General features: G+C 42.8%; 1 protein-coding gene across 1 annotated transcript in view; it reads right to left on the bottom strand.

The window, feature by feature from the left end:
* Positions 1 to 25,738, bottom strand: part of LOC308127632 (C-myc promoter-binding protein-like) — a 119,443-nt gene extending 93,705 nt beyond the window's left edge. The window contains exon 1 of the mRNA XM_080492774.1: positions 25,450 to 25,738. The gene's annotated coding sequence lies outside the window, so the exon portion shown is untranslated. The remainder of the gene's footprint in view (positions 1 to 25,449) is intronic.
* Between the last annotated feature and the right edge of the window lie 406 nt (positions 25,739 to 26,144).

A 26,144-nucleotide genomic window follows, 5' to 3' on the forward strand; every position in this document is an offset into this window, starting at 1 on the left:
AAGGTCCCACATAACATTGATACACAAGTATTGAAAGTTTAGTTTGTTCTACACATCATAGCAGTGTCCAATATGTCAAACGTCCATGGTCTGATGCTAAAAATTCCACTGAAACCTCAAAGCAAACAGGACATAACTTCAATCTTTTGACTTTTTTTTAACACTTCCTTCCAGGCCAGTGAACTTCACCACAAGTGTGACTGTGGCTGCAAGATTCAGCAACAACAAAAACTGGGCGAGACGCTTCACTATGTCAGTAAAGGTTCTTTGATCAATGTGAAGCCCACAAAAAATATCATCCTCACATCCCAACAGCCAAATGGTGACAGACTGCTTCTATCAAAATAACGTATCATAATTAGTGCTGTCAAACAATTACAATTTTTAATCTGATTAATCACAGGACTGCTGTGGATTCATTTTGATTAATCACAATCAAACTATTTCTAATTTAATCTAGATTAATCTTGTTTCATTTTGCATGAGCAAACAGACTCAAGAAAGAAGGGAATATATATGCACTTAACATGATTATTAAACACCTTTAATAGTTCATGTTAACAAACTTTTATCCACATCAATGTGGCCCCGTTACTCCTTCAACAGTTACTGACTAACTTGTTGACGTTGTCCGAAATGAGACGCATCACTCCGGGGGCTTTCTCTTGTACAGTATTACTAAAGCAGTTCAGCGAAAAGTATTTCTGAAAACCTCTGAGGTGAGAAGTAAGCTGTGCAGCTGCAGAATGTGTCCTCGTGTTGGTTCCACCACAGCTCAGTTAGACCTTTTGAGAAAGTTTTGCAATGCGTGGAATGCCCGCTCTGCTTCATTTGCATAAAATTGACAGGGATATCACTCCTGTGGCCATGTACCTTTGTTCTGCACTGCAGATGGGTTAATTGGATTAATGTTTTTAATCAGATTACTCATGATGGTCAAATAATCTGTGTTAACGTATTTATTTGACAGTTACTGGTGTGAGACAAAATTGTTTTTATTTTTTTATTTAACTTTGGTTTATTGTTGTGTTGAGACAGTATTTAGAATTCAACTGAGGTATAAATATAGCTAAAAGGAGTTTTTTTTTTTTTTTGGGGGGGGGGGTTGTGATGACCTACGATAACAAAAATGTAAATTCCTCTGGGATTTGGCTCAGAGTCCACAAAGACTAGCTGCTGAGGCTGCTGGTGGCCCGCAGCCCGCCAGCTGTCCAGGTCTGGTGTGAAGCCTGCAGGTAACGACAGCAACCACCCAAAACTAAGCTGAGTAAGTTAAACTTTGTTTTTCATTCAAGGAGAATGCTGACTGCTCAGAAAACCGGAGGACCATAATATGGTCTGAGAGGAAGGGTGGAACAGCACAGGGTGTCGGCGAGTGCAGCAGCTATCTGGTTTCTTGCAAACGAAGGCTGTTTTATTGCACCGGGGGGATTTTGCATGAGACAGACATGGGTATCGTTTCATGGAGTGCACAGCAAGTCAACGCCTCGCTTTTGACAAACGTATAACAACAAAATAAAATAGATGGTGACCTACTTTATTCCAGTCCCTTGGATGCAGAGCCGCGTGGTGTCACCTCCCCATTCAGACGATGACAGAGGCACATGACGGGCCAAAGAATGACACCCATCCTGACCATGTTGTTGGCCGGCTAAAAATACAAATACTCGCCGCACGCCATGAGTTACATAAGGATTACATCTATATGCACCACAGATGTGGGACAATCCTGGACGCCCCCTGAAATCAAAAATCCTCTATTGTTTCCACCTTGCTCTACCTGCAGGTGTTTTATATCAAAAACATCATGACTGCAGGGAAAAAGGAATGTGTTGTCTCACAGTTATTGCCCTCTAATCCCAAAGTGAACGTTCGTGTAGAAGCTAATTGTGAAGTTTTAAGAGCTGCACGATATACTCGGATCTATCGAGAGCCATCATGCTGTACTGGTGTGATGACTTCATACAAAGGCAGGACAGTTGGGAACACTTTCATTGCCAATTTTAGCAAAAGTTTTTATTCTAGCAGAACCAACAGAGATGCAATAAAGTGCTGAGACGGCATTAAAGTGAGAAACACCCTTCCACTGGAAGCCAATGGAAAGGTTCATGTAATACTCCTCACTGGATCTGGATCCAAGAGCTGCATCCCAAAGATGCAGAGCTGTGACTCACACTGAACATTGAAAAAAAAACACGATTATTTACATCACAGCTTAAGTGGTCTGATATCTTAATTTACTGGCTGCTCTACTTCCTGCCCTGGCAGAGTGACCAGAAAGAGAAAGTTGGACTTGGACTGGGAGTAAACGCCCAGAGAGAGAGAGAGAGAGAGAGAGAGAGAGAGAGAAGGCAAACTGAATTCCTATTTAAATGCCATTAGGGCCCATTACAGGGTCCTGAAGCACTGCAGAATTAACTCATATGTTCCTGAATTATTTATGATGTTGCTCCATTCATCACAATTGCCCAAAGAGATTTCTTTATTTTCTTCAAAGCTTTAAGGACAATTTCTCAAACTGAAATCAACTTTTAGATTGTGCACCTACAAATAACAAGGCAACTAAAAACGAATTTCTATTTCTTTCTTCCCAGGAGAACACGACTAAAGTGATCTAGAAAGTTATTGTGTGATTATCAATTTCACAATGACAGCAATATATTGATGGGTGATTTATTTTAATTTTTTCCTTTTTATGGTTGACTGAACAAACCGCTGTTCCTTTGAAGGAGTGAGTGAGTTCCCTTGTCACTGCGCTCAAGCCAGCCGTCCCTCGTTTCTGTTTGGTGAAGTGAGCCGCTCCGAGATGTTTATGGTCGCTCATTATGTGAACTTTACGGTAACGTCTCGAAGCAGAGTCAAGCTCTCGGTTTTCAAAACAAAGGCCATTTATGTTCTGAATTCAATTATGGCCAGATGTCTGCAGCGACATTGATATAGCATTTTAGCAAAACAGTCTAAATCTTCGTTCATTTTGACCGAGATAGTCGTGTTAGATTTCCAATCTGTTCCAACTTCTTCATCAATGAGTAGTGTGTCGTCTGTCTCTGAGTCTTCATCATCATCGGGCACTCCACCTTGTTTTGGAACGCCACACGTGCCGGCCCCTGCGTTATTCTCCAGCCAGGCAGTAAACAGCGAATCAAGCAGCAGACCTACCACATCTCAAATGCTGAAAACATGGCCAGAAACATTCCAGGTGCCTGGCGAACGAATGCCACAGGAAATACGCTCTACAATTGTAGATGGTAGGAGACCTAAACCAGTGGAAGGACGCAGGACGATAAGAGTACTTGCAGATGATGAGGAGGTATGAAGCCAATCAGACTCGTTCACAGTGCTTTGCTGTTGTCCGAAATATAAGCAGACAGTACCCAAAGTCTTTTGCTGACATCCACCACATGGGTAACTTTTGGGAGGAGGGTATACGCCACTATTGATTCAAGTGAAGAACCGCATGGAGAACTTGAATCGTGAAGGAAGCTGCACATGCCACCGAGCCTCCAGATCCTGTTCCACAGAAAAGAGGGGGTTACGGATGTACAAGATTTCAGCCAGAGCTCCCTCCAGAGGAAACTAACGAGACTGTGGAGAAGCATCGCCAAAGACTGGAGGAGATTTACACACAGGAGGGTCAAGTGGAGCTGAAAGAGCAGAGGTCAAAAATCTCATGGAGCTCACATTTTGTCTACAACGTCGTCATATAAATGCACATCCGCCAGCTGACATCAAAGAGATGAAAAGCAAATGTTCTTTTCTTTTCATTCAGAAGTACATCTGTGGCCATTTTGAATTGCTTACAGACATCAGTGTGCTTCGTAGCTTGGAATTGCGCATGGAGGAATGTGGGAGAGCCATCACAGAAAACTTCAGGGTAAATCCTACAAACAAAGATGTTAAAGATGTCCTCGCTAACAGTGAACATACAGAGATGGCACTCTGCATTGCTCAGCTGCTCATGGCACACTTTGGAGAGAAGCTAACAGGCTTACTCCTTCTTGCAGATGTAAGTTTATATCCTCTTTCTTGCCATGTCTTTTAAATACTGAATGCCATATCTAGTTTTCACAGAAGATTACAGACATTGTCACTGAGGACAAAATACAAATACAAATACTGTAAAATAACGGTGACGTGCTGGCGTCTCTGCTTATTTTACAGAGAAAGTCTTTACAGTGTAGGTCAATCGGCCATTTGAGTCAACCTGAGCTTCCCAGAGAAGCTTATAGCGACTCAGACAGCAACACTGACCTGACAGAGACATCCGAGCGTACAGACTGACATCGCTATTCTGTCTGTATCTGTCTCGGGGACCAGAAAAGTAACGCTGGCTCTTTAATAGTGTGTCAAATATTTTCTTGGATCAGGACAAATAGTTGAAGATGTTTCACCTCTCGTGTTAATATTAACCCATTATCCAGTCATAACTGCAACAGCATTACTCCTCGTCAGTCAGTTTGATGACACTGACAACACAGGAACAGTTACTGAAGCTGCTTTTCACATGAAACTGTCAGAGGAAACAGCTTCAAAAGAAACAACCTGCTGTCTCTCTATGTCCTGCTCAATTCTTACTATTTCAATACACTCCTGTACATGAGTCATGTAGTTTGTCAACAAGAGAATAACAAAAGAATTATAATCATCCTGAAAGGAATGGAATACTGTTATGAATAAAAATCTATCCATCTTTTATACCCGCTTTATTCATCGGGGAGTTCAAGTGGATCCTGACTGACGTTAAACCAAAGACATCTTGTCACCAGTTCATCACAAGGTACACACTGACAGTCTCACACACACACACACACACACACACACACACACACACACACACACACACACACACACACACACACACACACACACACACACACACACACACACACACACACACACTTCACATGTACAGACGATCAAACAGAATCACAAGTGAACTCAGAACTCAGGGAGAACATGCAATCTCCCCACAGAAATGCAACAAACTGACTTGAAATGTGTGATTCTCGCTGTGCGGTGAGCGAAGAAACCACTGCACCACATTGCAGTCATTCTTCCTGCGCTGCAGGGATTTCTGCCGGAGGGACTGCTGCACTGCTGTTTGGTTGTTTACTCCAGTTGTGTGGGCTGTCAGTTAAAGGTACCTCAAACTATGACTCTGATGATCGGGCTTTGAGAGATTGACTGCTGCGTCCTCACTAATTATACAGGATACAGAGCAGCAGAGCAGTGTGGGAGACAGAAGAAAGCGCCACAGGCCCACAAACTTAAAACTTGGACACGTAAAAAGGGCCCGGTGCCAGAGTCGTAGACTAAAGCGTCACATTGACTTATTGCCACATTAGGAAACCAGGGAGGAGCTCGATAAGATGTTCAGACCCAACAGACCTCCACTCACTTCCACAAGAGTTTTATTAAAGCAAAGGTGACAGGGAGAAACAGTTTCCAGCTGGAACCAGAGCCAACCACATTCACTAAAGAGGTGCTCGGCTTGGGGCCGGGTCGGTCACCCCTCTCGGGTCCAGCCACAGCAGGGCAGACACGTGGAGGAGGTGAAGAGGAATGTGCTCAAGAACATAAACACAACCCAGTGGGAAGTCAAGCATCTGCTAGCAGTTATCCCAGAGTTGTGGGCGTTCGTTCCTCGCTCTTTTCACCAGACCATCAGGGTCGTGTAACATTCGGGGGAAAGACGACCTTTGTGAGAAATCAGCTTTTGCATGGAAAACCTGTAATCCTGACACCTGATTGCTGTTTAAACCCTCAGGAAAAAAAAACAATAACAGACACTTGACTCAGACTGTTACTGACACAACTACTTCGGTGACACCTGAGTGAAATGCTGATCCTCTCAAATCTAAAGGTGCTTCCATTGTACTTGCGCTGTGCGCACGTGTTGGTTGTTACCTGACAAAGGAACACCACTGAGCAGTGACCGAGCATAGTAACTGCAGCATGTTCAACATTTCACACATTCCTGGGTTTACAGTGCTCCGAAGCATTGCCGTCTAAATGTGTAACTCTTCTGAACCATAAACAAAAAGAACAATACGTTTAAACATGTAGGGTAAACACGGCAAATCTTCATATTCATCTAAACTCCCAGAAGGAAAACCAACCACTGGACGGTGGTCCGGCGGTTACTCTTGCTTCATAGTGAGAACATCACTGGTTCAAGCTCATCCTGGTTTGGGGCCATTCTGTGTGGAGTTTACATGTTCTCACCTGTGGCGGTGGGGCGCTTCACCCCCCCATGAAACATTTACGGCTATTGAACAGAGACACTTATTGGGACTTTTTATTAACATACTTGTAAACAAATATTAGCAGAAGCTTCATTAATCCCTTTTAGAAAATGAACGTGTTTTGGGGTTGGTTTACTGGAAATGACAGTTAGTCTGAGTTTAGGGAAAACAAAAGGTACATCAGGTATATTTTCAAACAACACATCAATTCCTGTCTCTTGAAAAAATACTCAAGAAAATAACAATACCGGAGAAAGTTAAACCTGTCCTGAAACTTTTCAGCCAAATTTCTTCTTTCAAACCAGTAAATTAGAAGAGATGTGACAGAGTTAATAATCAGAGGACACGTCAGGTTTCTGTGTCTGCCTCTCTGTGTCTCACCTCGTGATTCCAATTAACCAATGTTCCACTTGTGTCCACCCCTTCCTTGTGTATTTAAACTCCTCTCCCTCTGTTGTCCTTGTTGGATCGTCTCGTCAACATGTCTTGTCTCCTCGTCACTTGTCTCCCCTCTGGTCATCTCGTCTCGTCGCCCTTGTGTCTCCTCGTGTTCCATGGACTTTTGTTACAATAAAGCTGTTTTTCATGGATCTGGCTGAGTCTGCGTTTGAGTCCACCCTGCACAACCCTGACAGACTCACTGCTTGTTGTCTTCATCTCAACATCTCATAGAAACACCAGAACAAACCAGAAATGACTTTAAGCCAATCACTGAACAGGTCTGGCCAGGGGCCATTTAAAAAGCGCCCCAAGTCTCGGACATGAAACGAGCTGATTGGTTTAATTTTCTGTCAGTTGCTCTGGTGTTAATCAGTAACTGGTGAGATCGATACTAAGCCCCGCCTCCACAGGGCGGCTTTCCTCATCGGCCCAGGCTGTACACACACACACACACACACACACACACACACTATTAGAGAGAGTGAAATCCTCTCTTTTATTGAAGATTATCAATAGAAAATGAAGCGATTACAGTTCAGGGCCCATTGTTAGTTTGTTGGCATCAACAAATGTTGATAGTATTACAGTTTATTCATATATCTTATAATTTTTTTTAAAAACATTCCTCTCACTACCACCAGGGCGGCGCCCCGGTGCCCTCTATTGAAAAACCGCCACTGGTTCTCACCATGTGTATTTTTGTTTTCCCTGTCCAAAAACATATACATTTAAAGTAAATTGGGTCCTCTAAGTGCTTACAGGTATGAATGCGAGTGTGTGTCTGTAATTCTGTGTTTGCCCTGTGATGGATTGCTGTTTGGTTCAGGATGTACATGGGCGTAAAAACAGTCAGCTGAGATCGACTAGCATGAAGTGGAAAAGAAGAAAAAGGATATATGGCTTGAGTAAAGTACGACTAACGGTTTGTCTACGTACAGCCGTTGTTCATGAAAATATACGTTGACAATGTTATTAGATTTAGTGGACAAATTAACCCACCAAACAACAAGTTCCTTACATTTTGGCGTGTTTAAGAGCTGATGCTGTCAAATGAGGACTGCACTTTCTTTTCAAGGTAAAACCAATAAAAAAAAACTCAAAAAACACTGACTACATTTAAAGTCATACGTTAGAGAAACGTCATTTTATTTTATCTCATTCTCCTCTCTTGAGGATTGCAGCAGAAACCCCTCTGACCTCATAAATAACTGTGGTGGTAGGACTGTCTCTACCAGTTATTAAAAAAAAACAAAATAAAAGTCGCCCCAGCTTTGAAAAATGTGAAACAAAAATAAGCCAACAAACAAACATCAAGGTTGGTTTATTAAGAAAAAAGAAAGAGAGCAAAGGTTTAACTGTGGCCGCCTCACTGAATCTGCAATAACTCTCCTCTGGACCGAGGACGCTGGTTTGAACCACAAACACTCTCTGCTTCTCTCCACGTGAGCAAAGTGGCTTCGAAACAGGTAATAAAGCAGAAGAAAGATCAAGGGGGTAGAAAATGGAAATAACAGTGTCAAGGTTAGCAATATGGGCCCCTGCAGAGACCAACCTCCACTGTATGAATATGCTAATGGGGCAGGACGCTGCATCAGTATGAACTGCATGCATTGGGGAGCATACCAAGTGCCTGAACCTAAAGAAGGAAAAAAAAGCTTTCTGACCTAAATTTTAGAAGATGTTCTTGAAATGCAGCGCAAGTTCATTGCGACCATTCTGTGTGGTGGGGCCTGAGCAGAAGCCCGCGATGTGTTTGTTCTGGATAATTAGGCACACATCATGATGGATGAGGATTCAGCAGCGTGAGACGCAGCGGACAGGCTTTACCTGCTGGCAGCTCATACCATTAACCTCACGACTTGATTATATCCGGAATATATAAATAAATAAAAGGGTAAATGAATTGGAGAGCGTCTCCTTGCCGCCAAGTACAAGTGCAATGCCAACATTTGGAGAGTGTGGCTGAGCCTGCTTCTCTTTGGTGACGGAGGCACCACTAACAACCATACAAAGTCTAAATGCATAGGCAACAATAAGTCTGCTTTGACAGGAGAAAAGTTTTGGGCAAAATAACAACTTGCAGCGAATTGTAGTCCAAGAAAATATAGTAAGACAACATAAAAAATAAAAAGCTCTATACTTGTATTTAGTAGCTTTCTAAAGGTAAAATAATCATAAAGTAATAATAATAAGAAGAAAAAGAAACAGAAATAAAACATAAGGCAGTTGTAATAAAGACATCACCGGTACTGTAGATAGAGGGTAACATTAATGCACCTTGCAGTTAGAAATAATTAGTGTTGTTGGCTCCTCCTTGAGTAGAATAGCAACTGTTGAGACAACAGTGTAAACTGAACTTACAACAAACAGTTAACTCAATAAGCAATAGAGATGGACAGTTGACACACAGCTCTAATACTGTTTAATGTACAACAAAACTAACGCTTGATAAGCCCACTGTAATCTCATAACATAATTTTAAAAGTTGTAGCATCGCCGCTTTAATCTCCAAATAACAGAAAACACACTGAGAACTGGCAGTATCAGCTTTAGTTTTTATCAATGAAAGATTGTATGCACAGTTTATATGCATAGTTTAGTATGTTCTTCTTTCTCTATTTTCTTGTATATATATATGTGTGTGTGTGTGTGTGTGTGTGTGTGTGTGTGTGTGTGTGTGTGTGTGTGTGTGTGTGTGTGTGTGTGTGTGTGTGTGTGTGTGTGTGTGTGTGTGTGTGTGTGTGTGTGGATATGAATATGGATATAGATAGATAGATAGATAGATAGATAGATAGATACATAGATACATAGATAGATAGATAGATAAACAAGAAAATATATATAATTATCACTGTCTTCACTGCCAAACTTGTGATGAGTCTGCTGTGTGTTTAACCGCTCCGGTCACAGAGAAGACAGGGTTAGGGTTGAGGCTCTGTCAAATCACATCAACTCAACACACATCGATATGCAACACATGTTGTTCTACACCCAAGAGTCTGTTTTCTTAACTGCAGTAAGTCTGCTGGAGCAAAACAGAGAGGCAAAGTGGAACCAGATCACCCCCCGTTCTGTAGAACTCACTAACTTCAATAACATCCCAGCCTAACTATTTTAACATGTCCGTTATATATTTTCTCTGTTTAGCAAATACTTATAGAGATAATATGCAGGATTTCCAGGAACATAGTTGAAAAACTGCTTAAACTATAACAAAGCATTAGTTCAATTATGTCATCCGTGAGTTGAGCAGCAAAGGCATAAAACTAATTAGTTATATGGAGTCGAATGGCCTGAGGTTGCCCCACTCGCAATACCACTTTCTACCACACGATGCACAGTGAGTCACTCTTGTATCCAGTGTGTTGCTGAGGCCCTTCCATACTTTCCACGTTGTGATTCCGCAGACCGCTTTGGACTTGCACATGAATGGCGGATGCACACGTCGGCCTGTCAGGATAACAAATTTTGCTGGACGATAAATTTCCCAGAAATTATTGCGATAAACGATAATATTGCCGTTTTGATACCATCTTTCCACTAATATATTATTAATGGTATCATAATGCAAGTATACCCTTTTAAAGATAAATAAACTTTTATTTCTTAAGAATATTTAAAATTGGAATTGTATTATGAAAAAAGAGATTGTAAATATCCAAAATAAAGAATCAGAACAACCTCATCCCTCCCTGTCCTCCTCACGGGGTCTCATGCTGCTCTCAGGTGTGCCAGGTGCCCCCCCCCCCCCCCCCCCCCCACACACACACACACACACACACACACACACACACACACAAGAGTGATTGACAGGCAGTGTTGGGAAAGTTCAGTTTCTACATGAACCAGTTCAAAGTTCAGTTCACAAATTTTAATATGAACTACTTCAGTTCATAGTTCTAAATTCAAAGTTCCAAAAATGAACTAGTTCATAATTCTTTTTTTTAAATATGTTGCTGTGAGCTTTGGAGTTACGTGATGCACCTGAACGCATCACCCAGTATCAGCAGCATGAAGCTTGTTCACCCTTAAAAAGTAGCAGCTTGTCGTCCAGAAAGTAGGGTAACCATACGAAGATGAAGTATTAATGGTGGAGACAGAGTCTGAGGTAGAGCTGCTGTCTTCTACTTGTTTTTGTCGTGATGCTTCACATTTTGATGACGTATGCGGCACACAATGAAATACAGAATTAGCAGATCAGACACATGGACCTCTTCAGACATAAATTAACCTTCATTTTTGGATATTATATTTCTGAAGTGACATCTCTTTGCAGATTATTGAACAGCCAACGTACAGAGTACGAGAAGGCTTTAGTTGTTTTTCCTGGAACGTGTCAGAACCTTTACAGTACATTAAAAAACAACCAACCATCAGAGGAGTGAAGCAGGGAGCTTGACGAGTGTAAATGAATAGAAGCAGCAGGGCCATTTGAAAGTTTACCTCCTATTGTTTTGTAAATCTTAAATGAAACATGCAGTGCAGATGTCCGCCCATACTACAACTTACTAGATCGTACCCCGTCATCGCCCTAGTCAGCCCATTGAAAAGCTGCAACAGATTAACCTCTAAACTGAGACGGCATTGGTGCAATAGTCTGTATACTTTTTAACATGCACACTTTTGCATGATATTTGTGGAATAGTTGCGTTCATTCTAAAAATGTCTAACTTTTACATTTCTATTAAATTCTTATATGCACAGTTTAGTATGTTGTATCTTTCATTATTTATTTTTTTTCCAACTTTTTCTTCTTTCTCTATGTACTTGATATGTTGTTTTATATGAACCTGTGTCTGCAATGATTAAGGATTATATAAATAAAGAATACAACGGCGTGGAAAACACTTTGAATTCACTCCACTCTAACTGTGCAATAAGTGGTGCAATAACAATAATAATCTATAAAAACGTATTTACTATTTACTATGTGCAATACATCCGCCCCCATATTCTGTACATGTCCACACTTATAGCCACCGTGTGCATATTTTTATTATATTGTATTTTTATCTGCTTTTTTAGTTTCTGCTATGTGTGCTTCTTTCTCTTTACTATCCTGCTGTACCACTGCAAATTTCTCCACATGTGAGATAAATAAAGGGATATCTTATCTAATCTTATCTTATCTTATCTTAAACCCATTCTACAGCTCAATCCCAATGGCTGCTGCTATAGCCACCTCAACCTTGCAAATTAGATTTTTAATCAGTAAAGTACATCAATTAATAAGATGGAATGGGGAACATTCTTTCTTAACACAGCCAGGAATGTGCAGTACCATCCACCACATTTCATTGGTATTTAAAAAAAAGAAGATTTTTTTCCCAAATTAACAAAATGTCCCTACTAAAAGATCCTCCAAAGCTTTTATGATGAGAAACATTAATATCACATATTAAAATACCAAAATACTGTAGCTGTAAACATGTTATTGAGAAGATTGTGTACTTTGTTTTCTGTCTATTTGACACATTTTAAATCTCTGCTGTTTGTAATTAACCGAATGTTTACTAAAAGGTGTTCAGCTCTTTTCAATGACTTCAGTCCATATATATTAAGGCCGAGGCCTTTTTCTGCAACAGTTTGTTCTGAGGCCTTTTTCAGCACTTGATGTTCCATCTGCTGATCGCCTCCCTGCAGTCTGCTTTTAGCAATGGAGACCTAGATATCACATGAACCCATTTGTGGAGCCTCACTGCACATTTTATCTTTCATTGACGGATTTTGCACATAATCTCAGAGACACCTTAACAAGAGCGAGCCGCACTTTCACGCCTGAACATTGGGACAAAAACAGCTGCAGGATGAAAAATGTATTTCCTGAAAGTATTATACAAGGTCAATTGTCAATGCATGGATATTTAGGTAAATTCCAGAATTAAAGATCATAGCCGTTATCAGGGATGTTGTATTAATAAGTGTAAATGTAAAGCTATGTAGGAATGAAAGACCATGTCATCAGGAAACATGATCTTACCGGCTGGTTACCAGCTGATCTGTTAATTCCCTGGTTCGCAGCAAACTCTTCTGGAAGCTGCCGCTTTCTCTTTCACAGCTGTTAAACTGGAGTCTGGCAGTTTTGATTTAGCGATGTCTTTATTCTCCTCTGATAAGCACCCACTTCTGTTCCAATGATTAGCAATGAGAAAGACTGTGGGGAATAATCCTTTATCCTTGTGAACCCGGCGGACCACACAGTGGCAGCACACTGATGTGAGAGTAAGACCATTACAACCTTCAGCAGAGACGTTTTGACATCAAGCCCACGGCCAACCAAGTTTTAGTTAAAGCTGGAAAACTCAAAGTTTCCTCAAAGTGGAACGGAGCAGAAAATCAGATCTAAATGTAAATGAGCAGAGACAAAATGTTTGTGTATGTGGGCCGAGCATTATCACTCAAAGTGCTGCACACATGGAGGGGCTGTGGTGAGAATTGGAAAAGATTCACCACTTTTTGGCGTTTCCGATTCAGGGTCCACAAAGTTTCAGTGTAGGGAAGCACTGATACACATTTTTTCTCTTCCGATCCGATCCCGATACCCGAATTTGGATATCTGCCGATACCGATACTATTCCGATACCAGAGCTGTTTGCTTTAATATTATCATTATTAGCATTGTTGACTTTATATGAGGCTGTAATAAACTTCTCTCTACAGTAAAGTAAAGTATGAAATGTACTAATGTATACATGTATTCTCCCAAAAGACAACTTGAGGTTAGTATCAGGTCAGAAAAGGAAGCAGTACAAAGTATTTTTGTTCCATGTGGACAATGTGGGGGTCTGCGTGACGTCATCATCTCATAATAAACTAGTTCTACCTTTAAAAGCTCAGAATGACTTTATTAATCCCTGAGGAAACTCTTGAGCAAGGCAGCAGCAACACAATGTTTCCAGCTCTAACGCAGCTCCAACCATTGGGACTATTTTCAGGGAGTTTAACGTGGAGTAGGACGCAGCTTCAGGGAGGTGTGAATCGCCTGCTGACAGCCTGGAGGAGCTGCTGTTCATTGTTTTGATGTCAGTGCTGTTCTCCTCCGAGAGCTGGAGTTTGAAAACGCTGACGTCTGGCTGCAGAGCGCCGCCTCGCTGTGCTACGGCTTTGCTAACATTGCTGCGTTGCTTTGCTAACATTGCTGCATTGCTTTTCAAACATTGCTGCATTGCTGTGTTGCTTTGCGTTGTGGGTACAGTAAGTCCAAACAGCAACATGTTGTGATGAAAAGTTGGATAGCACAGTGCTACTTCCCTAGCCTGCTCGCTGGCTGCAAACTGTGGAATGGATTTCCTGACTCATTCCTCCTGGTCTCATTGAGACCCGCCTCCCTTCAGGAAATCCAGTCCACAGTTTGCAGCCAGCGAGCAGAGCAGCAGCAGGGAAACACTGTGGAGTCATTTCAGCAACAGTGAAGCAGACGAGGATCATGGATCAGAAATCTCTGCAGGTTGGATCGGAAACTTCCGATCCGTGAATTACGTTGATATCAGAACCCGATATGATCCAGGATCGGATCGGCCCCATCCCTAGATCAGTGTCCTGTAATCACTTTATATTAGGGAAATATAGACCTTCCAGGCTCCCGTTCAGCTTGATATAATTAAATACCATCAATCATATATCTCTTCTTTAAATTTTAACTCATGTTCTTGTAACGTCATACTTCTTTCAACCAATTCCTTACATAAGTACTTCATATTTTCTTGTGAAATGGAAACAATAGCACCAGTGCCGCTATACAACATTAATAACGAACTAACGGCCCGACTCATGGAGGCATGGACTCCACAAGACCTCTGAAGGTGTCCTGGGGTATCTGGAAACAACACGCTAGCAGCAGGTGATTTAAGTCCTCTAAGTTGCCATGTTGGGCTTAAATGAAGCAGACTTTTTTAATCCCAAATTTTTTTGCGTGATTTCTAACATGACCTGCCGTCTCAATATGATCGGACCGGATGTTTTCGGGCCTCAGAGCGCAGAAAATGATGTAAAGTCACACCGAGCATGCTATTTACACATGGCATGCCGGTCAGCACCAGGGTTGCCAGATGTGACTCACTGTTTCCAGCCTAAACAACCTCAATAAAAAACAGCCCAAATCTCAGCCTGCGTAGGAATCATGTTAAAACCATAAAACTATCATATGTGTGATAATGAACACATCATAAACACACAAATGTACGAAATAAACAAAGTAAAAAAGGTAAGAGAGTTTGGCTCCCCGATAGGGGGATACCCGCCATATCTGGTAACACAGGCCAGCATGTAGATTCATTTTCCAGTGGCTGTTAAATACAAGCCGACAAAATCTAGACAATATGATGAGGAAAGAACCTTTTAACATTCTGGCAGAGCCACTTCCTCCGGTGCTTAGCCGTGACGTCAGTCACACATCGATAACGAAGCAGTCGCGTGTAGAAAAATATCAGAATTGATTCCACATATGATGGAGGTCTGGGTCTGGTGTGAAAACAGATGAATTGGAGCATTCACATGGTCACAAAACAGGTTGGATACGAGTCACTATGAGTAAAAAATCAGAATTGAGTTGCTTTTCACTGCAGTGTGAACGAGGCCAAAGTGCTTCAGTGAGATTTGGTTGCTCATGACGCTCTCACCACTTCACTGCTTTTCCTTGTTTGGACCACTGGAAAGCGGGAACTCCTCACAAGAGCTGCAGGTTTGGAGAGGCTCTCACTCTGTACTACAGTCATCACAGTTTAGCCGCTCATATGTTTACACTCGTCCATTTTTCCTGCCTCTAACACATCCACGTTGACAGCAGAGTGACCCCTTGCTGCCTAAAAGAATCATGATAACAAGAAAACCAGTGCGATTGACTTCACTCCATAGCAGTCATAATATTATGGCGCGTCAAGCATGTCACACTCTTAAATCACATTCTCAAAAGCGACTCCAGTCCTTCTGACAGTCCCACACTTCTTTTTCTCACATATCCAGCACTGCTGTACAATAATATCCAAGAGACAATAGAGGCAACGACTAAATGTGTTTCTGTTTCCCTCAGATGACTTTGGCAGGTTGTTCAAGAAGTGATCAGGACCCAAATTCATTCCAAGGAACGCCAGATGCCACACATCCTGCCTTCCTCCCAGCAGATAATACTCTGAGCTTACAGCTAATTACTGTTTGTGGACGGTGCTCCCTGGGAATGTGTATTCCTACTCTCACATCTGTAGCAGTTTCCTTTACCTTGTATATCGTTGCCTTTCAGCTCCACTGGATAAAAAAGAAGAGCAGGCAGTGCAGTGATCTTTAGGCCGATACAATCTCTGATTTATATCAACAGAATCACTTAGCCGGGTTTTTAGCCTCAACTGTAGATGCAAACTCAAATACTGAAGTACAAGAACTGCTACATCAGGGTCAATTATCTAAAATGTCCAGTGTTATATTATATGATGTAATCACTATCCATAATTGCTGTGATTTCACCCAACAACCATCCTAACATAGTTTTACCTTATTATCTTACTTTTTTCCACAAAAACATGCTGAGTTGTGTCCATTCCTTGAAGAATCGTTGAACTAAATGAGCCTTTCTCCTGATTGGTTCCATCTTTTGTTAAAAAATCCAGGCTAATCAGAAGCATAATGTCCTAAAGTTACAGAAGTGCCAATGGTTTGTTTAAATATAGTTGAATCATGTGGGTTGCATGCATTTCTGCATACTTTCCATACATCTATTTTGTGTGTAGATGTACTGTAAAGCCAAACTGAAAGACTTGAACCTTCATGCCGGCATTTCAGATATGAGGACTAGTTTGATTTAGTTTTTTTGTGTGAGTTTTTATTTCATATAAAAGGCAAGCACTCACACAAACAATTCAGGATTAGAAGTGAGCATTACGTTTTGTCAACATAATGAATGTGATTTTGGCCCATTTAAACAAGGACTGGGCAACATGAACAAAAAGCAGATATGACAAACTTTTGAACACCTTGACATGATGATTTTAGGCAAAACTGTGAGGATGACGACAGATTCGACTTGACTACTGTCACAAGATTATATGAGACGATTACATGAGTCTGAACACTGACAACTGTTGACTGTGAGATGTAAAACGATCATTTTCAAATCATGAGGTCTGGAAGAGTCTAAAATAATTGTGTACCTGCTTTATGGACAATAACCATGCCATGTCATCATATCGGGATGGTATTAATATATTACACAGCCCAAGTGGGAACATCACTAAACTTAATCTGTGAATACTTTAAAATAGAATTTAAAAATAAGAATAAACTAAACATGACTTGTTGTGCGTTCATGATTTATTCATGATTGACATCTAGACAGTAAATCTAAAACTGCAAAAAGCTGCGGGTGCATCTAAATCATATCGCTAAAAACAGCTTCTATGAAGTTTAATAACATTAAGAGAGAGACAGAGAGAGAGACACACAGAAAGAGGGACACAGAGAGAGAGACAGAGAGAGAGACACACAGAGAAAGAGGGACAGAGAGAGAGAAACAGAGACACAGCGAGAGAGACAGAGACAGAGAGACATAAAGAAAGAGGGACACAGAGAGAGACAGAGAGAGAGAAAGACAGAGAGAGACTGAGAGTGAGACAGAGAGAGAGAGAGTGAGAGAGAGAGAGAGAGAGAGAGAGAGAGAGAGAGAGAGAGAGAGAGAGAGAGAGAGAGAGAGACAGAGAGAGAGACAGAGAGAGAGAAAGAGACAGAGAGAGAGACAGAGAGAGAGAGGGACAGAGAGAGACTGAGAGAGAGACAGAGAGACAGAAACAGAGACACAGCGAGAGAGAGAGAGAGACAAAGACAGAGAGACAGAGAGAGACAGAGAACGACAGAGACAGTGAGAGAGAAACAGAGAAACAGAGAGAGAGACAGAGAGGGAGAGAGACAAAGAGAGGGAGAGAGGGAGAAAAATAAAATGACTTGAATTAAAAAAAATATGCAAACTGCCTTACAATGCCTCACAAAAACTAATTAATGTTAACTTAAATTACTTCTTGTGAGTTTGCAGTACTCAAAGTAAATTAAAGAATTTAGATTATGGTAACTTGTTTATTTTGAGTTTGCAGTACTCAAAGTAACTGAAAGTTTTAGTCATTCATAATATTAAAGTCATCATACTATTAGGTTTTATATAGAGCTTTTCTGGACACTCAAAGATGCTTTGCATTGCATTATTCATTCCCTCCATACTGGATGGTGGTAAACTACGTATGTAGCCACAGCTGCTCTGGGGAAGACTGACGGAGGAGAAGCTGCTAATCTGAGCCATTGGCCCCTACGACCACCACCAACCATTCACTCTCTCACTACATTCACCCTCTGACCACCACCAACCACTCACTCTCTCACTACATTCACCCTCTGACCACCACCAACCACTCACTCTCTCACTACATTCACCCTCTACCACCAACCACTCACTCTCTCACTACATTCACCCTCTGACCACCACCAACCACTCACTCTCTCACTACATTCACCCTCTGACCACCACCAACCACTCACTCTCTCACTACATTCACCCTCTGACCACCACCAACCACTCACTCTCTCACTACATTCACCCTCTGACCACCACCAACCACTCACTCTCTCACTACATTCACCCTCTGACTACCACCAACCACTCACTCTCTCACTACATTCACCCTCTGACTACCACCAACCACTCACTCTCTCACTACATTCACCCTCTGACTACCACCAACCACTCACTCTCTCACTACATTCACCCTCTGACCACCACAAACCACCCACTCTCTCACTACATTCACCCTCTGACTACCACCAACCACTCACTCTCTCACTACATTCACCCTCTACCACCAACCACTCACTCTCTCACTACATTCACCCTCTGACCACCACCAACCACTCACTCTCTCACTACATTCACCCTCTGACCACCACCAACCACTCACTCTCTCATTACATTCACCCTCTGACCACCACCAACCACCCACTCTCTCACTACATTCACCCTCTACCACCAACCACTCACTCTCTCACTACATTCACCCTCTGACCACCACCAACCACTCACTCTCTCACTACATTCACCCTCTGACCACCACCAACCACTCACTCTCTCACTACATTCACCCTCTGACTACCACCAACCACTCACTCTCTCACTACATTCACCCTCTGACTACCACCAACCACTCACTCTCTCACTACATTCACCCTCTGACTACCACCAACCACTCACTCTCTCACTACATTCACCCTCTGACCACCACCAACCACTCACTCTCTCACTACATTCACCCTCTGACCACCACCAACCACTCACTCTCACACACAGGCAGTTCGGGGTTCGGTGTCTTGCCCAAGGACACTTCAGCTTGTAGGCATGCAGAGATGGGAATTGAACCTGCAACCTTCCATTTGGGAGACAACTGCTCTACCAACGGAGCAATGACTGTAGACATGTGCGGACAAAGTGTGGGATAAAAGTATCTGTGCATGTCTGAAAGAATGCGCAAAGGACACTTGGAAAATAAGTCATTTTTCCTAAGTTAATGTAACTGGGATACATCAAGTCAAGCATGTTTTACAACCCCAAATTACTACTTAATTATTTAAAAGTAGTGTTCTCAACTCAAATGATCTTTTTCATTCATTTCATCAATTTCAAATAATACAATCAAAATTGTATGTTAGCATTTACAGGGCAGGTTCTAGTTCAGGGCCAGATTTAGTACCCGTTCTTAGTCTTTCCACCACCAAAGCCCCGGCCAATCAGAGCAGAGCCAGAGCGGAGCCAGAGCGGGGCCAGAGCGGAGCCAGAGCGGATCCAGAGCGGATCCAGGGCGTAGCCAAGGCGGGGCCAGAGCGGATCCAGGGCGGAGCCAGAGCGGACCCAAGGCGGAGCCAGAGCGGGGCCAGAGCGGATCTAGGGCGGAGCCAGGGCAGAGCCAGAGCAGGGCCAGAGCAGATCTAGGGCGGAGCCAGGGCAGAGCCAGAGCGGGGCCAGAGTGGGGCCAGAGCGGAGCCAGAGCAGGATCTGACACGTCATCAGCTGGGGGCGGAGTTATCACTGGAGTTATCACTGCCTTCGAGGAGGAAGAGACGCTGAAAAGGCATTCTGAAATCTACAGCCAACACGGAGCCCCATCATTGTAACTAACTTCACTTCCAGGTCTTGTATGGAGTTCTGACCGGAGGCTGAGGTCTGCATGAGGCAGCAAGGGGCGCTCCGCTACAAGACGCTCCACAGAACTTCTTTATAATGAAGCCAGACTTTTGGTTCCTCAGGAACTACTAAACAAACTACAAACTACTGTCAAGGAAAGCTTGTAGTTTTTAGACATAAAATGAGGTTTTAATGGCTTCATGTGAAAGAGAACTTTGATCAGAGTGTTTACGTAGGTCGCCATGGAAACGGCTGTAGAGCAGCGTTCTATCATTCTACACCTCCATTCTTCAATAAAGTGAAAGGAGCAGAAATTCACTATGAAATGCCCAAATGTTGAATAATAAGCCCCAAGGTCATTTACAGGTAGATTTTTTCTCTATGTCCACTCCGGGGCTCCGGACTAAAGCAAGTAGGACATGAAAAAACAAGAACGGCACGACAAGGAGACTCAATGTTTTCTGGCTCTTTGGTGCATCCGAGGTTCAGGTCAGACTAGATGGAGCGACAAGGACTAAACCACTGTTACAGTCCGTCTCCTGGTTCCTGGATGAGTGCTACTTTGGTGAAATCAGTGACGTACCACGTTTTGGAGTGACATAATGACGTGGCTCTCACTTGGCTCTGTTGACAATGAAAAAACAACAGGTTCTTTGGTGGTGCTCATTTAGGAACTGAACTAGATCCTGGTTCTTTTTGGTGGAAAAGCCCTATAAGAGAACAATTTCAAGGTTTATACAGGCGGGAAATAGACCAGAATGTAAAAGAGCGTGACCATCATTTATTTTCAGCAGTTACATCTCTCGCTCTGTTGCTCTTCTCTTCCTTGTCATCGTCTCTATCGCCGCCTCGACCTGAAACAACGAGATACGGCTGTGTTCAATGTGATGACACCAAATGACATTATGAGAAAATGTAGGCCATTATGAGTGATTCATCCATCTTTTATCACTCCCAGGGAGTGGTAGTCGATCCAAGCTGACTGCATGTGGTGGTGTCTGTGGGGGGGGGGGGGGGGGGGCATTAGGAAGCTGGGCAAAAAAGACAGATTTTCAATTTGGGATTGTAAAACTTGTTTTCCACTATTTTGATAGTGAACGACACATACATATTAACAACACTCTCAATGTAAGGCCCCGTTTACACGACAACGTTTCACGTGACAACACCTAATTCATTAAAAAAAAAGGTGTGTTTCCACTGCAGCAGCGGACACACTGACAACGATATAGTTAGTCTGCCGGGCCACTAGAGGGTGCTGTTGCTTGATTTAGTAATGAACCCACACAGACGTGTGGGGAGAACAATACGCTATAAACGTGATGAAAATGGAGAGAACCCGACATCCGTATGGACTGATGAGGAATCAGATGCAATCAGGGGAGAGTCTCAACTATTAAACTACTGATATGGACGATAAATCTACAATACGGACTGCGAGTCAAACCACTACGGGTCGGCCATGTTTGTTTACAAGAGGATGAGCAGACGGAAGGGGAGAGATGCTCAGTAACAGGCTAATAGCCTCCATCAGTCTCTGCAGGAGGGAATAGTGACCATGAAAGAATCTTTCCACCTCGGGAGCCGAGATAAAAACTTTGTGGATGCAGAGGATCAGAACACTGGTGTCGTGTAAACGGACCCCCCAAAAGTGAAGAAAGTTTTGCGGATACACTCGTATTTGTTTTTGTGTAAACAGGGCCTAAATCGCCCATTTGTTTCACCTCCCTTTCCCACCGCCCTCCCATTAGATGACATCACATATCTCAGGAAAAATGATTAAATCATGATAATAAATGAGGAGAACTGAAGGGGGTAATAATGATAACTATATCTGTGTGAGAAGTTCTCATAGAGTTTCTGCTACAGGCTGATTAATACGAGTGGACGAATCAGTCAGGAGGAAAATCATTTAAACTGTCAAAGGAGATGAGGAGTTGCCATATGTCTGGATCGTGCTCAGACGATCCTGTGAATCTCAACTTCATCTTTTTTAATTGCAAAAATGACATTGTCTTTCAGCCGGACTGAGAAAGTATGGGCAGTCGCCCAGTCGATGACTTCCAGGAGAGAAGGAATCTTCTCCTCAGCTAAAAGCGTTGTCAACCATGGATTTAGGCAGCGAGCCGTCCAGCCGTCATTTGGACGGTCAATTTTCAGAAAAGACACACAAAAAAAATAGCAGACGTGTTGCTCAAAGCCTCTAGAATATGTGTATAATGGCCATTACTACTTGTCATGGTCTAATTTTGCCTAGATTCATCTTTTTTCGCCAAAATATCGCGAATTAGCGACTCTTGTACACGACGCACAACTGACTTACGGTTTTGTATTATGCCCAGTAATGAGCAACATGATTGGTCAATTGATACCATGTGGACTAAACCTTTTGAAAGGCGGCCTCTGATTGGTTCATAATTCTCTGACTCATCCTGGTGCGTTCAGATGCTGAAGCAGAAAGGAAGTTGCTGAGGAATTACATCTGCAGAATCCACTCAGATGGTATTAATCATATGGACCTATGATCTATCTAATTTTCTATCTAAATGAAATGAGAAAAGTAAATATATTACTCTTAAGAAGCAAATCCCCCCGCCGACCAAATAAATTTTGGAGACCCATCATTTTTGGATGGACACCCAAAACACCAATTTCTGGCTAAAACCCATGTTGTGAACACAGTCCTGCCACCCTCATTGAAGGAACGGCGCCAGGGGTTTGCAAGCATCGCAGTGATGGCAATTATGGGATAATTCTCTTTAATAATGTCCAATACTTTGAGAAGAACCTCAAGAGAATTATGTGCTGAATGTAGAACACAACCAAAACATATGTAGGTAGTTTGCAGGTCGAAAGCAGGAAGAGAGGATCCAAATCAGAAAGATGGGCTCTCTGTTGGACCAGAGAATAAGTCAAATAAAGGGAATGAAAAAGTGTCAGAACCCGACTCAAGGTCATGATAAAAACACAAAGTATACAAGATGTCTAAATCAAAACACTCAAGTAAGTTTTTACATGTATGTTGGTCCTTTATTATCCAGCAGAACATTTTGTTCTCAGAGTGCTGCTTACTGGAGGGTCCTTGGATTTGTAAAAGTAGAGTTTGAGGCCGAGCTCCTGTCATGTGGAAGTTAAGGAGGCTGACACAGTCTGTACTTTTAAGGTTTTGCTCAAGACTTTTCTAGTTAATGAAGCTTACAGTTAGAGCAGTTTTCATTCCAAACTGGAGCATTTTCCAGTTAAGCTGCTATAGGTTTATATTTCTGGTGGACCTTCGCTGTGCTGAGCCGCTCTACTCTCCTCTTTGACTCTCCATATATTCATGTCAGTAATCCTGTCCTGTAGTCGGAGCCCCTCCTCCCTGTCGTCTCTCTGTATCTTCCTGCAGGATCTATGACAGTAAAGGTGGAAGTTTGTGACATGAACCTCTTGCCCCCATCCAGTCTGTTGTGACTGGATGAGCTTCTTTGTTCGCTTGTTGCTTCTCTGTCTCTGTCCTAAACTTTTCTCTCTGTTCCATCCTCTGAGCCCCAGTAGAGTCTCAGCCTCTGAGCCTGGTTCTGAAAAGGTTTCTTCTATTCTTGAAAGGGAGTTTTATCTTTCCACCATCACCTACAGGTATGCCTGCTCGTGTGGAATAGTTGGGCCGTTTTATTTCTGCACATGTACCTTGAGATGAATGTGTTGTTAATGATGCTACATAAATAAAACTGAATTGAAATGAGAGCACAGCTGAGCTTCAGGAAGTTACGTGGCTTTCTGGGCTGTGAAGCTTCATGCAGATGGAAAACAAGCAAATTCACAGAACCGAGCAGCTCTGACTCAAAACTCAGGTCCTCTCATTGTGATGTGGGAGAGCAAACCGCTATACTGTTCCATTACTAACCTATTTACTTCAATGTGCACCTTTGCTCCAAGTGTGTTGGACAAACTCCAATAAGCCTGATTATAAGACGTACTTCAGAGAGATGTCAAATCCAAGAAGTAGCCTCCAGCCTGGAGAGCAAAACAAAGCACCACTTTATAGTGTCGTCCCTCCAAAACTAACGTTTCATCACAAAATAACTCCTTGGGGGAAACAAACCTGGCAGCATTTCAATTGTACAGTGTGAGAAACACCGTTCTCGCTATGAGAGTGGGTTAATGTGTTATAACAGGGACGTCCATCATTTAAAGTTCAGAACCGTTGAAACCCCTGTAAGTAAAGAACAAAACACCACAACAGACTGCAGCCGCTCGCAGTCATCGACAGCTCTGTAAAAACACATGGTTTGTTCGGTGGATTACGCAAGATGGGGAAAAAAAGTGTCCCATGTGTCAGGTTTTAAAGCAATCACTGCCAGAGAGAACATTCTGCGATGAATACAGACAGACGGAAGGCTTTAACCTTGGTGTCAAGATAAGAGGAGCCGGGGTTACCTGGAGGCTTCCATCAGCTCAGCAGACGCCGTCTACCTCCCCTCATGTCTGTTTCATCTCGAACGCACTGCTGCAAATCCTGCACAATGCAATCCGTCTAAAACCATTTGGCTCCTTTTTGGACCATAGAATGTTCTTTTCCTTTCTCCAAAGCAGCACCGTGATGCCCTCTGAGAGGAACATACAAGCCGACCGGAGGGATCACAAACATCCTGTTGACTGTGTGCACATCAACAGAATCTAACATCTCCCAGAACTGAATGAATCAGCTAAAACAAAAAAAGTAAAACAGTGATCCAGCATAAGATTTGTGGGTTTGTCGTGGCTACCTTTCTGGTATGTGGTGTTGAGGTTTTCTAATGACAGGCTTGGGGGGGATTTTTGTCACATAGATGATTTGACCAGACTTGCCTGGCCCTGTGTGACGCCACAGAAGAGGGGGATTTCTTTTGGAGGGGAAGTAAACCTCCAGAATGTGAATCCTGATACCAGCTTGTCACCACTGCTGCTTCTCCTCCTGCCTGACGTCTGCTGACAGGACAGGCGACGCCAGCTCCAACTCGGATTGCACACAAAACCGTCTCAGACAGACGCAGACCATTGCGAAGCATTTGCACAATATCACCGCGTGCATGACTTAAACTTAACACATTAGTAAGATCTGCCGCACTCTCCCTGGGATAAACTCCGTCTCTGCTTGACGAGCAGCGTGTATTGCAGTCTGCACTGCATGCAACGCGGATAAAAATGCAGTTTCTTTAATGCAAGGTTAAATGAGACACTGACGCAAAAAAAGAAAAGTACAAGCTGATCCACCTGGAGCACGGCTGTGCACGGAGGGGAAAGACTCGACGTGTTTGAGGGTTATTTTTAGCCCTGAGCCGCACGGGAGACATATAACAGGATGACCTGGGGTTTACTAGACTTCTTTTTAATTGCAAACAACCTGTGGCACGCACGCATAAATGCGCGTTCACGCTCGTCTGCGTCTGTATTAAATGAAGGAGCGCGCAGAGCGCGAGCGGCTGGAGATGTACCGAAGCTTGTCATTTAGTGAAAAACAGAAAAAAAAAACGTAAACAAGCGGATAAGACGAGCGGGGAGCGCTAGCAGGTTGTAGCGGCGGTTAGCAGCCTGGCAGCTGCTCAGTAACCCCCCCTCCTCCGGCTCTTTGTAGCGGCTCGTCATCTCTTTACTCACCCCCGTTTGTGGACGTTAAAATTAGTCCTCGCGCTCAACTTCGCCCGCTGTCCGTCGTCGCATGACACCGAGCTGGAAGCGGTGCTGTTCAGGTGTCAAAACTGTGTGACTGGAAGATATGTTTCTGGTTAGAAAAATAAATAATTAAAATATAATAATCTCTCTCTCGCTCTCGCTCTCCCTCCCGGAGCGTAACCGTTAGTCGTCCGACAGAGCGACGCTGCTGCTCCGTCTGTCAGTCAGAGCGCCGAGCCGGCTGTCCGCGCCGCTGCGCCGCCATCTTGGCTGTGATGGGAATCCGGGGACACACACACACACACACACACACACACACACACACACACACACACACAGGTTCGTCTTTACGTCACTGGTCATCCTAATAATAATGTAATAAAGGACTTGACTTGACTTTATAATGTGACATTAAGTCAAGTCCTTTATTGGTCATAAACTATTATACACAGTATATAATGTGCCGTGAAGTGTGTTTAGTACTTGTTTCACACCAAAACGACAATTTTAATAGTAGGAGTAGTTACATGTTTTGGGGCTGTGGGAAGAAACCCAGGCTCACTCGGGGAGAACATGCAAACTGCAAAATGCCTGGACAAAAATGGATTTTTACTTATTGCATTTTTCCACCACTTGAACAGTCTCCAAAATGCTTTCGTAGTCACTTTCACTCTTTCACA

This window comes from Lipophrys pholis (genome assembly GCF_963383615.2).
Source record: "Lipophrys pholis genome assembly, chromosome: 2".
Taxonomy (NCBI): domain Eukaryota; kingdom Metazoa; phylum Chordata; class Actinopteri; order Blenniiformes; family Blenniidae; genus Lipophrys; species Lipophrys pholis.